Raw genomic sequence first — 14,813 nt, 5'->3', positions numbered from 1 at the left:
GCCGTTTTTCTTTTACAGTCGGGCTCTGTTTGCTTGAAGTTTCTGCATTGACAATGAATCAATGAAGGTGAATGGAATTTTATATGTGGTGCTCAAAGCATTGAAAATGGTATTTACAGTATGTCTCTTTTGAGAAATAGTTTTGCTTTTACTCTGGAACAGTTTCACAGTAAACATTCCTTGTAGTATTCCTCCGGATCTCTGAAACTCCATTAAGCACATGGAAGGCTGTTGCTGTGGATGGAAAAACCACTGAGTCATCAAGAGATGTGTGGGATGAAAGTGTGGACGTCATCTTCCGTCATAATGACGATAGACAAATGCCCACAAGAACAGCACATTGTTGTATGTTCACTTACATTAAAATGTTAGCTAGCTGCTATTAGCAACCACCACTGAAGCATCTACTTCTATTCAGCAATGATGATTCAGTCATTTAATTGGTAAGGGATAACAAAATGAAATGGCTAACATTAACATCTTGTCAGACAAACTAGCAAACTCAGTCTGAAATTTGATCATTCTCTATGAGTCATTTCATCTATTGTTACTTTATAACATAAACGTCTTAATTTCTCACTCTTTATCAACAATTCCAAAGTGCCCTCTTCCACTCACGTTAAGAGCCTTGGTGTCATCCTCTAAAGCACACTTTCTTTTGAAAAACACATCAATAATCTCAACTGGTCTGCTTACTTTCATTTATGCACCATACACTTACACCCAATTATACTGCAACTCTCATCCCCGCCCTTATCACTTCCCGTATTGATTATTGCAACTCCCTCCTCTCTGTTTTACACTACAAGTCCGTCCATGAACTCCTTTTGGTCCAAAAATCTGTTGCCCGTGTTATCACCAGAATCCCCACAACTGAACATGTTACTCCACTACTTAATCAATTGCATTGGTCAATACAGGTATTGAGTTTAAGATTCATCTTCTCACCTTCAAAGCCCTCCATAATCTCCTTCAGCCCTACACTCCATCCCGAACACTCAGATCCACCTCTTCCTCACTGCTTTCCACTCCTTCTGCCCCCTGTCCAAAAGAGCCTTCAGAGGTTTAGAGCCTTCAGACAGTCTGCTCCTCGCCTATGGAACTCCCTCCCGCTATCCATCCGTACCATCAAGTCAATCCCCACCTTCAAAACCTCCCTCAAAACTAACCTTTTCTGAAGGTCTACCCCACATGACTTCCCTCTCTATCTATGTATTATTATTATTAATATAACAATATTAATTCCGCTTTAAGTACCAAAAACCTAATTCAAACTCACCTCCATTGCATTAAAGTGGAGGAAGACATCTTGAAACCTGTGCAAATTAAACCTACTCTATCCAAATGGCTAGTTACCATTAGAGGTAAGTGATATGCCTTCTTGTAATTTGGGCTATCTGTTCAGGAGAGACTCAATACATTGGTAGCCACACTTTGCTGTTAGTTCAGAGACTTTGAAAAGCCAGCCTGGAAAAAGACACTGAAGTCTATTTTGTGCAGTGGAAATGATAGATCGCACTGATAAAGTAACTGTGAGTTATGAGACGGACAGACGGCTCCATGAACATTGCAGGGGCTGCAGTTCTTATCCCCAAAACTGCGTTAGTAAGATATTATCTAACTTCAAAGAGAACACAAGATTTTTATTAATGAATATTATGTCTGGACATGTTACAGTCTAATCTTAGCTGCTGCCTACTAACCATTTCGATTTACAGCAGGGAGTTGCTGGACCCACCTACGGCCATGACTCTACCTCAGAGAGACAGCATTAGGATGTCCCTGCTGAGATATTCTGCTGTGTTTTAAGGACATTAAATTCAACGTTTTAACAAAGTGGGGTTCTTTCTGACTTTTTGTACAGCATGTTCAAGGATTTTAGCATAGTTATTAAATACACCTCAGCAGGACAGCTGTGAGGATAAAATGTGTGACTTACTCAAGTCTCTTTTTGCTGGGCCTCCTGTCCAGGTGATGAAACACTGTTATCCCGCTACTGGCTTTGTTGACAGAGTTATTTTAGGGTTGAACATATTGATGCCTGGGCTTCATAGACTTGAGTGGAGTGACTTTATTGCCACCTCATTTACGTTTTCATACATGATTTTACTGTAATCTCTTTGCAAGCTAAATTATGTGGATAATTACTTTTACTTTCATAAAATGGAAACGGATTTGGGATCACAATTGACCATTTGCTGAACACCCAAACACAGATTGTCCAATCTCAAGTTTAGCAATTCCCGGCTTGGCCTGGATTTCTCTGCACATTGACGCATTGTGCATCGTGCTGTAGTAAGACTCTTTATTTAAAAGATTTGGAGGATGGACTGGTTTTAGGCTTCTAAAACAAAACACATGAGCAAAGGGGTAAAGAATTGATTAAACTGTGTGTTAATTGTCTATAACGTAAGCTGCAAAACGTTAGCATGTCCGCTAACCGCAGAAGTAATCGGATGCCATGGCCAATAAAGGAGCATATCATTGACTAACTTCATAAATATATGGGGCTGAAGGTTATGTTTAAAAAGCCCTGTTCACAACAAACTGTGCCGTCCATACCCACTGTGTGGAAGCTAAGCCGGGATGCTACTGTATCAGATGGCTAACGGTAGCAGCTCTGTTCTGCTCTTCATTTGATTTAAAAGATTAAACTTTAGCAACCCCAGTCAACGTCATTTTTGCTAAACACACAAGGTCTTAGTCAATAAGCCTTTCTATGGTTTCTTTCTTAATGTTAAAGATTAATTTAAATTTCCGGCATGATATATTGTGATAATGTCCTTCTTACAATGTTATTATGGTCAAAAACCAAATGGTTAAAATGTTTTCTGCCCATTGTTGTCTTATTGATTCTACATAGGCTACATATCTCCTGCAGTGGCACAGTAGACCATTAGTTCTGTAATAGCGGGTAAACATTGGAGACAATCATAAGGCAAACAGAAAAACACAATCAATGCCTCTCAACCTCCAGAAATATGATCCTGCACCTGGACTCCTTCAAAGTACCTCCATGAAAGAGCAAAAAGAGAGACATTGTCTCTTTAAGGGATAACTCACAGAGGAAGAAGAAAAGCTGCAAAGAAGGAAGGAAAGGAGGTGTGTATGTGTACGTCTACATGTCCAACTGATAGACACTTGGGAGAGAGAAAGAGAGATAAGGAGAAAGAGAGACAAAGACAAAGAGACACAACATTGCATTAGGCACTTAGAGCCATTCCTCGCTCGCTAAAGGCTAATGCAATTGCCACAATAAGAATGTCTCAGCGGAGGCTGTAAAAAAACTAGAGAGGGGAATGAAAGAGGAGAGGCAGGGAGGGAGGGAATAATGGAGGGAGGGATAGAGAGGAGGGAGGGAAGAAGGAGAACTGGCAGCTCTGCCTCCAGACTCTCATATGGACAGTGGATCTCTTGGGACAACTGGTTAAAAGTCTCTCTCTGTCTCTACTGTTACTCGTGGCTGAGTGGGTCGGTGCTCTGCTGTGTCTCCAGAGTGATTTGTCAGGTTTGCAACGAGGAAAGACAGTGGGAAAAAGGGAGAGAGGGGGGAGACAACTTCGGTAGCAGGCAGGCAGTAGTTACCAGCCTGCTGCCGGCTGGGTGTGTTAACTCCACATCTGACCTCCATGGGAACAGAGCAGCCTCCACTCCAACCCCCCCCCCCCCGCCCCTCGCCTTCTGGCAGGCTGTGGGAACAAGGGGGACAGATCTTCATTTTACCCCTCTCTCTCTGCTTCTCGCCGGGCTGCCGAGCTCTGGGAAGCGGCCCTGGACAGAGCAGGTCACGGCATTGACAGACTCTGAGGATTGCACCACCGACTGATTCTTGGATCTGAAATGGTACAGTTGGCAGTCAGGCAGTCATGCGTTGACTCGTCAGTCATTAGCCAGTCAGATGGTTAGTTAGTCAGCCAGTAAATCGGTCATTGGGGTCCTCCCCATTGGGTCAACTCTTCTACTTTGTGTATATCCTCATCTGAACTCTTGAGGTGACTCAGACTTGCCGAATATCAAAAGCCGACCTGTGGACATGGTGAGTAGCAAACATCTCTCTCTGTCTCTCACATCTTTTCACACTCAATTTCTCCTTTGAGTTTTTTTCTTTATGTGGGTGTCATGTTTAATTTAAAATTGTAGTAGTTTAGCTCTCTTATGTTCCTTTCTGTATTTCTTTTTCATGCTTTGGCAGCCGACACAACCTTTGATGGTGACCTTTGGTACTTGGGAAGACAGTCAATCTGTTTGTATGACAAACAAATAGCTGGTTTTACAGCAATCATTGGCTTACCAAAGATATTTCACACATTGGTTTAATCTTGTTGTTTAAGAGGGTCGGACAAAAAATAAAAAACCTTTATTTTCTCAAGGCTAATTTAGTGGGTTCTGTAATGCCAAATCATTACAAAAAAACCTTATAAAAGTTGAATAAACCTGTATTTGATTTTGGAAAACAGATGGAGTAGTGTATACACACACACACACACACACACACCCACCTGCATGACTTCTGGCTGCTGTACCAGCACTTTCAGCAGAAACTCTGTTGACTGTGTTTTGTTTTTTTTTGTAGAATTCCATATCACCACTGTTTGAAAAAGGAGTTTGATTTGAGAAACTCACCCTAAAATCAAGTGCACAGAACATTTTTTAACAAATACTTCAAATATTTGAGCATGCTCCAAGGCTTTATCCGGGTCTGCTAAATCAGTGAGCTGTTCCCACGTGTAAGAGACATGTTACACAAGGGCAAGGCCAATGCTTTTAGATGAGCTTTAAACTTGTGGATTTAAAGTGTCTGTATTAAATGCAGCTAAGTTAGACAACTTGACTGTAATATTGGAATATCAATGATTCTTTATGCCTATTGAGTGTAACACAAATAGTTATAAATAATTGTTTAATGCACTCATAGTGCTACTATTAAAACACCAAACCCTTCAACTGTAAGCATCTTTTAACTTTTTTTGTTGCCTTTTTGCAATTTGTTTAGTTTTTTGTTCCTTATGTGTTCCCACATAAGGATTCTCTATGCTTGAGTCTCACAATCCACGGCTGGATTCTCGCAATATCACAAGAAAATCTATCTAGTCAGACTTCAAGTAATGCGTATGTGTCCGAACTACCAGCTACCAATCAGCGCCCGGTGAGGATTTACTTGCAGCTACAGGCGTGGTTTGAGTGTGTGTTCCAATGTCGGCTTCTCAGATGGTTCTGTGTTATCAAACCATCTGGCGTGTCAGGTGACTCATTCACCCCGATAAAAAAACGTAAGCAGCCATTTACAGCAAGCAAGCTACAACGCACCAAACAAAATAGCAAAGAGCTAAAGAACAAAGAGCTAACCAAAAAGTGCTAAACATTTATCAACTTAACCCAGATAATTCTTCCTCTTCCAACCCAAAGGTAACATGCACACAATGCATATTGCGAATGAATAATGCACTTACATTTATCAGGTGCCCAAATACAACAATGGGATGCCAATGTAGCTGCTGTAGCTGCCATAAGTTTAAAAAAAAAAGGTTATTGATGCAAGTTACAAAAATAATCTTTAAAAAAAGAAAAATAATACTCCCCTCGACTATAAATGTTTTAAAGCAAAGACTGTTTGCCTTCGTAAACTGACCTGTTTCTGTTTTGGGGTCTAATATCAGTTAATTCAGCTTCAAATCTAAACTCTGATGATGTGCCTTACATTGCATACCCACCATCTGTGGCTGGTGTTGACATGGGTGTGGTCTCTGTAGGACAATGAACAGATCTTTGTTATTTGGGTTTGGCTTTTAGTGTAATAAATCAAGTTAATACTAGTGTGAGCACATCACTGTGTGTGGTGTGTGTTCTCCTGCAAGAGGTGCACCTGTATGACTCTACAGTAGTTTTGTGTGTGTGTGTGTGAGTGTGTGAGTGTGTGTGTGTGTTTGTCTCAGTGTCCTGCCTGCAGCTACTCTGTCTTGTCCTCTCTCTTATGGTTTCCCTGCACTTTGTGTGTTTGCTTGCTCCCCCCAGATCAACTGCAAAGTGTTTAAGTGTACAGGACGGCATGGTTTCCCTCTGCTCTTTTAGCCCGGCCATGCGTCTACCACAGAGAATTTCTGTCTGAGCCGAGGCAATTACAGCACACATCCAAAGCCATCTTAGCCAGGAACCAAATGAACGAACCTTTGAAAGGCCCCTACTGACGCATATTTACTTTTTACGACCAACCAAGTTGTAAACAGCTTTGACTTGTTAGCGCTAGAGCAAGACTTTAAATCCAGGCCTGTTCACGCACAAACATACATATACAGTAAACACACACATCATGCCTGCCAAAAAATAGAAAAAGATTTTTCAAGAAATCAAAACTAGAGAAAACTATACAGCCATCTCTGCTGCCAATTCAGCAAAACCACAGAATTATCCATCACTAAGTGAAGCTAAGCTAAGTTTCCATCCACTTGTCAACGAATTATCTGAGTGTGTTTCTATCCAATGGCTTTAAAGCAACAAAAAACCTGTGTGTAATGACGTCACATGACGTTTTGCAATCACATTGCTATATGGAATTGATTCGAGACATTTTAAGGTGTTTCCATTCATTTTTGCACTGAATCACACAACATTCAAGCAAGCATTTGCGAACAAAGTTTTTCTAGACAAAATGGATCGCACCGTCTATCAACACATGATCAATATTGCACAAGTGGTAATAGTGCGTATGTGCCAGCTGATAACAACAAATAGAGCTATAACAAGACAACAACGACGCGATCAACACATTGCTATGATGATGCAGATGTAATTTGCCTTTTATTTTCCCTCTGGCAACTCTTTTTTGAGACATGTCTTGCTGTTTAAGTGCCTTCCGTTTACTCCAGAGGACGTCCCACGGCTTGTCCCAACCTTTGTTGGCCATTTCCTTTGCAAGTTCTTAATAAATAAAATGCAAAAAGTCTCTTTTGTCCACTTACATCTGTCTTTGTTCACACCCGTGTATTTCCAGTATTTCCGCTCAAAAATACTGCTCGGAAATACTGGGCGGAAATTAACAAAAAACGTCTTCTTCTTTGTTTTGTGGTGGGTTGCAACCATAAAATGACCTAAAACTTAATCGCAATTCATCATTAATTCGGCAAATAACGTTTCCATCAGTGTTTATCGCATAAGCCATATTTCGATCAAGATAAAATCCGATGAGACCAAACATATTTCCTTTTAATCGATATTCATGAAATTCCATGAAAGTTTCCATTTTGCATTTCACATTCAATATCACTTAATTCGGATAAAAAAGTGTGGATGGAAACATAGCTACTGCCAGTGCGATGTGTTTGCCAATCACTGATTTCATAATCAGGTTCAGACATAATCAGACACAGCAGCAGCAGCAGCAGTAGCCGCCAATTGAAGCCATGTGTGGTGGAAAAACAGGCCTCAGTTTGTGGAGAGGTTGCATGCTTGGAGTGGGAGAGAACTTGCCGGTCATGGAGGTCACGATCCTAACACATCAACTCCTCTCGGCCTTCCCACACTCCATGCTGACGGATGCATCTTATAGTCAGCCAGGAATCCTTCCAAAACCTCCTCCCCTCTGTCTTTACCTAAAAATGTATTACTAGATTTTGCAGCTTTTACTTTACATTTGTAGTAAAACTTTTGGAATACTGCCGATAAAATAGAGGCAAGAAGGAAAGAATTCCTTGTGAGCTTTTTGTTCTTATACTGTCGGTGCAAGAACACTGCGTTCAGAGTGTGCTACAAATAAAAAAGGGGTTGGTTTAGTTGAGACTGGTATGAAACTTTATCAGAGTTAGCTCTACTAATAGCACTGAAACACACCCCAGTGTCCTCAGATAAACCCTACAGTCCAATGTTGTGTCTGAGTTTATTTCCTCCTCCGCTACGTCATTCACACACTCTCTCACACAAATACTGTATGCATCTCTTTTATCTTTCTTAATTTCCATATCTTTTGTGCGTTACTTCTACACCACTTCCCTGTATTAGCAGGTTCTTTCTGAGAGTCTTTACCTTCTAGTCATAATGTTATCAGCGTAGCCACGGCTATTAGCTAATAGCTGAGATAGCCATTACTATCAGATTCGGAGAAAGCCTATGCCAGACTTTAATGCAGCTGTGCCATTTCCTCTCATGCCTTATAATGGATCATGTTCCTGTCGGTGCAGAGGGCCAGATCATTTTTTTCATATCTCCATTGTTCCTATAAGAGGTGAGTCATTGAGACGTTTATTTATTATTTGATCAAGTACTATTGGACATTAAATTCCTAAATCTGTTTAGTCTCATATGTCTAATTTATGTTTCATTTCTAAGAAAAGGTTGGAAATGATTGATTTTGCATGAAATTACAGCCCAGCCAAAATTACATTAACGCTATGCAAAGTGAATTATTGTTAATGGGACATGACAAAAAAGCTCCTGCTCATGGCAGGGCCAGTTTATCGGGACTGAGTGATATGATGAGCTTAATAATGAAGCCTGGACCCAACAAGCTCTGGTAATGACTTTTTAATGCCCATGGGGTCTTGGTTACCTACATAGGTGTGATTGGTTGAGCTAGGGGCCCGATGTTTCATCTCTCTGATCAATTCTAACGTGTGTCTGTCCGATGTGACAACTTAGTGTCTGACTGAACTCAGAAACTGCAGTTCTTTGTTATGATTCTGATCTCTCACTTTTCCCTCAGCAGATTCATTAAGCCCCTGGATAAGTGCAAATATTTTGCTCAAGTTGAAACATTTTCAACACCACCTCTAAAATAAATTTTGTGTTCAGTCTAAACACACGGTTACAAACAAGTTAAAATTCTCCTTGCTTTTTCAACTCTGCACCTATACAATTAGCTTACTGCACGAAATGGTAGTGTTTGTTGGATTATCAGTTTCAGAAAGTTATCTAGGGAAAATAAAACGGAAATTAGTTATTTAACAATAACACACCTGTGTGAATGTTAGATTGCCCGTTTTGAAAAGTTACAGAAATGTACTTTAATTTCACGCGCCGGTCGATGATGCTACAAGCACTCTGTACGAGGCATACTGACCACTTTATGGTCAGCTTTGAAGGGTTCAATGTATAAACCCATCTCCCTCTGTCTCTCCTAGGCCTACAGCTTTACATTTCAAAAGAGCTTTGCACACTTTACGGACAAAAACAGCCTGACAGAATGGCATCCATAAACCAAGGCTTTTCTAATGCAATCCGACACTTGTTGCGCACATTCTTACATACTTATATTTCTCTCCGTCTTTTGTTTCTCCTTCTCTCTCTCTCAACACTTTGCCTGTTGTTTTGTGCAAGCATGGCAACAAAACACAGTGCCACCGACGTGCGAGATGCAGGGTGACGTCAGCACTGGACGGCCGGGTTCAGGTGTGAATCTCACACCTGAAGTCAACAGCACATGCATCACAACATCTCCTGTGTAAACACTGCCAACTGCCAAGTGTAGAATACATGAGAAACCAGCAAACCCTTTTTAGCAAATGGTGTGGCTTTGTCACCTTTGAAAGGAAATAGAGAGGCAACTTAAAAGAAATTTGACATTTGTGGATACTTATGTGTACATACATTTTGCAGTCCATGTTTTTAGGTTGCGAATAACACTTGAGCTCAGCATCGTTTTCTCTCTACTTCCGTCCTTAGCCCAACGAACAGCTCCTCCGGGCTGCGTGAATGAGGTCATTTTGTTCGACTGAGAGTGCAAACATTGCACTTTCTAAATGTGGTGACTTGTTCACACTTTCAGCCTTGTGTAAAATAATAACTTCCATCAGGCTGTAAATTATGTTCATTTGGACTGCCAGAAACTGGAGACGTGACATAATATTTTCACAAACTACAGACAAATGGCAACAACAGTCAAGCTTAGTTGCTATGGACATATGGCAATCATGTAAAACTGAAAACTTAAAGAGAAAATTGTCTAGTCTTGATAGAATTGTTTTTTGCAATATTCTTCATTCTGCAGTGGCCTATTTATCTACAGTGGAGCTCAGTCAATTAGTCAATTGACAAATTATAGCTATTTGCTTGATCATTTCAGTAATTTTTCTTTGTTGGTTCCAGATTCTCACATGCGAGGATTTGCTGCTTTTCTTTGTCACATTTGAGAATTAAATGAAAAATGTTATTATATTTCTGTCGGTAAAAGTTACCTGATGATTAAAATCATTATTAGTTGCAGTTGATAATATAATAATTACTACATTCAACCTCTGTATGCCCCCCAGCTGTCCAAAAATATGTTACATCATCACACCATTCATTTAAACCTGACAAAGATGTCACCGATCAATCATCCTCTCCCAACCAAAAGCTGACATGTTGGAGGGCATGACCCCCCCATGCATGCAAATAACCAACACATACACCAACGCACGGGCACGCACGCACGCACACGCACATGCACACGCACGCGCACGCACACACACACAGGCAATCCCTCATTCCACTTTCACACGGCTGTTCAGTGAAGCACAATTTAGACAACCTAGACAAATATAATTATTCATGATTCCTGTGCAGGGAGGAGTGCACTGTTAACGCTTGTTGACAGGGCAGACATGGCAGTCTGGAAGGGTTTTGCGTGCCTTTGTTAGGTTGTAAAACATGTACTCTGGCTCTGCACAATAACACCAGAGCTGTGGAGGACAGCCAGTTCCTTTATAAAATGATGTACACGTGAGATCCTGACAGTAAACATTGTAATGTGTATTGTGTACCTGCAAGTGCAGAACTTTGACTTCTAAAGAAGTCTCGTGGAATTTCTTCATAATTATAATCATTTCAAATGCACTGATGACAGTGCTTTCAAGTGTGATGTGTTCTACTGAAGAGTAGAAGTCTACAATGGACACAGAATAAAACAATTAAAGCACATAATTAACATAACTAAAGGAATGATTCAAAGTTTCAGGAAATACACTTATTCGTTTTGTGACAGAGAGAGGAGACGATCAATATCACTCTCATGTTTGCTTGTTAACTATACAGTAAGGCTGCATTCAGCAGCTGGTTAGCTTACATGGGGGAAAAGGTAGCCTGGCTGTGCAAAGGAAATACTAGCTATTTCTCTTTTTTACTATGTAAGCAAAACCTTAAGCATAAAAATATACCACTTTAGGAAGTGTTACGTGCCAGACTACTTATTGGCTCTGAGCAGCTCCTAAGGAACCAACGGAGGCTCCTGTTAAGTCCAAATATGAAAGAAAACAGTTACAGTACAAGTAGCAACTGATTGTAGTGTTTTAAATATCTTCAAATGGAGTGACAGATTTTTATATTTCCAGAGTTTAAAAAAAAACAACTTGATCTGAAATCCCTCCAGATGTGGTTCTCCAAATGTTTTCACTCTGACATCAAATGTGAGGAGATGCGGATGGTGTATGAAAAGCAATGAAGGAAAGACTGTAGAGACTCAGCCCCTAACCTCCTCCTCCTCCTCACTGCTCAACAATCCTGTCATTATTCCTTCCCAAGTAGGGTGGGCCTGGAATTTTTCCTGCAAAAACAACAACAAAAGATAATAATACACAGTGACGTTCCAGTTTTTAAAGAAGAAAGTAAATCATTTTCTCCAAGTTCCCCCTTCTGGACCCACCTAGCAACGTCAATCTACAAAACAGTAGAAGTGACGCACAAAACAAATCAACCAACCCCTCTGACCTGAAACCCCCTCGTTTAATAGTAAACAGAGATTAAACAGAACCATGTATATTTGTCATAGTTTGCTTATTATTTGCAAAAACATGATACAGATCTCCTTGTGGTGTACGTTGTGCTTGGCTGGCATTTTATAGTGAGAGCATTGACATCCAGGAACCTTACCAGACAGTTTGCAGTGCCCTCACCATCTTAAACAAGCAATGTCATAATTTTGCCCCTGAGTTGCTTTAAACAAACTGACCAGGTAGCTGGCTTTGCATTTTCCAACCAGCCACAACATCTGCTGCATTCTGCTGATCTGTGCAGCAGAGAAATCTGCAGAGTCATTCCTCACCCTCCATCCCACAAATTTAATATTTTCTAGACTGGTTGTATACTATTTCATCCCAGGGTTGCACAAGTGGTTTTAAGTGCATCAGAGAATATTTTAGGATAAGTGATATCTGTGAATCATGAACGGAAATGATAGCTTCATTCAATTATTGAACAAGGAAGATAACGTGTGTACATGAGTGTGTACCCAAAGTGTCTCTCCGAACATCAGAATAACTCCTCTTTTATACTTTTTTTCTTGTCCTCACACATTTCAGTTTATCTATTACTGTGATGCAATGTTACCTTCAAACCTTTTTTGTAAGAGCCTTGTAATAGATGGACACATTCCGATCTATTCTCAACTGTGGGATCGGGTTACCTCAAACTAAGCCTTCTGTGGAAGATCCTTAGAATAGATGAAATACAGTTGAAAACCTTCATGCTTGAATATTCCACCTATCAGTTAGTTTAAGTTAAATTGAAAAGGTTTTGTTCAGACGAGTAATGTTTCCTACATCTCTCTTTTCCTCTTTCTTTCTGGTCACAGGTACTCCACAGCTGCTGTGGAAGAAGGCATCTGGAGCCCAGGTGGAGGGTAGAGAAGAGACAGAGGACGGAGAGGTTCAGGGTGGATCCATTCCAGCCTCTGCCACGGCTGTGGTGGGGAGGGTTCCTGGCACCGTGATTTGATGCACAAAGAGAAACAAAAATCACATTGCCAGGGATTTCCACTCCTTCACAGTACAGCAGGTGACCCGCCCATGTTGAATTTCCACAGTGGGATATGTGTGACCTTTTGTAGTTATCTGCTCTGGATGTTGCTATAGAGTCAAAGGAATAAATACAGGAGCGGGTAAGACAGATATTGTGATCAACTCTCACAGTGAACCTCAAGAGGTTTGCTTGTGAAATCAGTTTCTAAAAAAAAGAATCTCTGAAATGCATTTAAATGACTGCAGTTAAATGTGCAACTGTCTGAAATTGAAAAAAAATAAAAATACAATTCTCTCCTTTCAAATCCGCCAGCAAGTCGATGTAAATGCATATGAGAGCCATACAGATTTCCACGACTGAACACATTTTTGAAGGAAGATCACGTTCCGGCTCTTGTAACTTAAGATTTATAAACAAGGAGACGATTTTGGATGTTTCAAATAAGGGACAGGCTCCTTCGTTGGCAGTGCACTCTGAAACACAATATGAACGAGCCCGGTCGAAGGCGAAGCAAACCTCAACATCTTGAACATTGCAGGCTTTGAAACCCGCCAAACTTTACCACTGAGCAGTCACGTAAAGGTCTGTGTGAGTCTCTGTTCCCTCAAAGGCCAGCCACCCACTTGCTAAAGGCACAGAGCTTAGCTAATTGGTGAGCATTGATCCCTGCTATGTGTTGTTCACAGTGGCTAAGTTCAGTGCCTGAGGTGAAATAGTTGATTCGATGGAGGGGATTTGTTCCGCTGAATGGAAAGAACTTGATGATCTCGGATATGAAGAAAGACGGAGGGAGGAGGAGAGGAGTGATGAGGAATAGGTGGAAAGGGAGGGAGGACGGGAGGGAGCGAGGGAGGAAGGGAAGCAAGAAGACAGAAAGCTTAAAGATTGCAACTCCATGCAGGAGTTACGTAGGGTTAAGTATGTTGCTCTGGTCCAAATGCAGATCTAGATTGTGCAGAATGTGCGACAAGCTGTACAGTTTTTTTCATTGTGTTTGCCTGAAGCAACAAATGTCTTATCTTACCTTGTGCATTTTGCAAGAATCATCATGCATACCAAATATAGACAGTTTGACCTGGGTTTAATGTGTACTTAATGCCACAGGTTGTATTGTGATTTTAGGAATTTAGAGCTAAATGTCAGACCGGTCGGGGCAGGCCCAGTTCATGTACAACTGAATTTGCTCAGGAATGGTATTTTGGTGCCACACTGCAGCCTGGATGTTTGCGTTGGAGAAGAAATCTGCATGCACCTGGTTTGCCGGTTGATAACCCCCTCCCCAAGCAGCGATTGTCTAAGCTAAGCAACTGTACCTAGGCAAGGCAAGCTGTGTGTGGTGTGGTGTGCATGGCACTGTAATAATACATTTAATAAGTTATTTGATATAGCACCTTTTACAGACAAAGTCACAAAGTGCTTCACATGATAAACATGCGTAAAAACAACAACAAAAAATAATTGAAAGCCTAATAAAAATAATTGAAAGCCTAATAAAAATCATTTAAAAGATTAAAACCTAAGACCCAAAGTTACAAATACGATCAAAAAGGGAATTTGAATAAGTGCGTCATCAGCTGATTTTTAAAAGCATCAACAAAGACTGCAGAACACAGGTTTGAAACAGCCCTTCAAAGGAACAGTCACCTTTAGTTTTCAAGCACGTGCGTGGGACCGCCAGTGATCCCTGGTTAGAAGACCTGAGGGACCTGTTAGTAGTGTACGGATGGAGCAGGTCCAGTAAGAGAGATACTCGTAGTTTGAAGCAAATGTGGTTTGAGTCTTTTTATAGCTTCTTCAAAGCCAAAAACAAAGGCACAGAAGGGCACAGAATAGATTTAACAGTGTGTTGGTCTGATCTAACCCACGCTACAGTTGTTGACTGGCTAAGAATTATGGTATTACTTCCAAGACCAAGGATTACACCATAAACTAACATCATAAATCTGTGGAGTTTCGCGTTATGTATACAAAAAAAGTCCTGTTCACAACTAGCTGTGTTCTATTTCTCCATTGTGTGGAGGCTATCAGAGTGTAGGCTAATGCTGGCAGCTCTCCTGCGACCCCAGTCAACTTCACTCAAAATAGCAAGAACACATTCATTGCCCTTTCTC

The 14,813-nt window shown here is 40.8% G+C and overlaps 1 long non-coding RNA gene across 1 annotated transcript; it reads left to right on the top strand.

Moving 5' to 3' along the window:
* Nucleotides 1-3,325: 3,325 nt before the first annotated feature.
* On the top strand, nucleotides 3,326-13,013 carry LOC117950902. The gene is made up of 2 exons (XR_004657998.1): nucleotides 3,326-4,036; nucleotides 12,536-13,013. It is a non-coding gene; the product is annotated as an uncharacterized LOC117950902 (long non-coding RNA).
* The last annotated feature ends 1,800 nt before the right edge of the window (nucleotides 13,014-14,813 follow it).

The sequence above is a fragment of the Etheostoma cragini genome, chromosome 9 (genome assembly GCF_013103735.1).
Source record: "Etheostoma cragini isolate CJK2018 chromosome 9, CSU_Ecrag_1.0, whole genome shotgun sequence".
Lineage (NCBI taxonomy): Eukaryota > Metazoa > Chordata > Actinopteri > Perciformes > Percidae > Etheostoma > Etheostoma cragini.
This window is presented reverse-complemented; position numbering and strand designations above follow the sequence as displayed.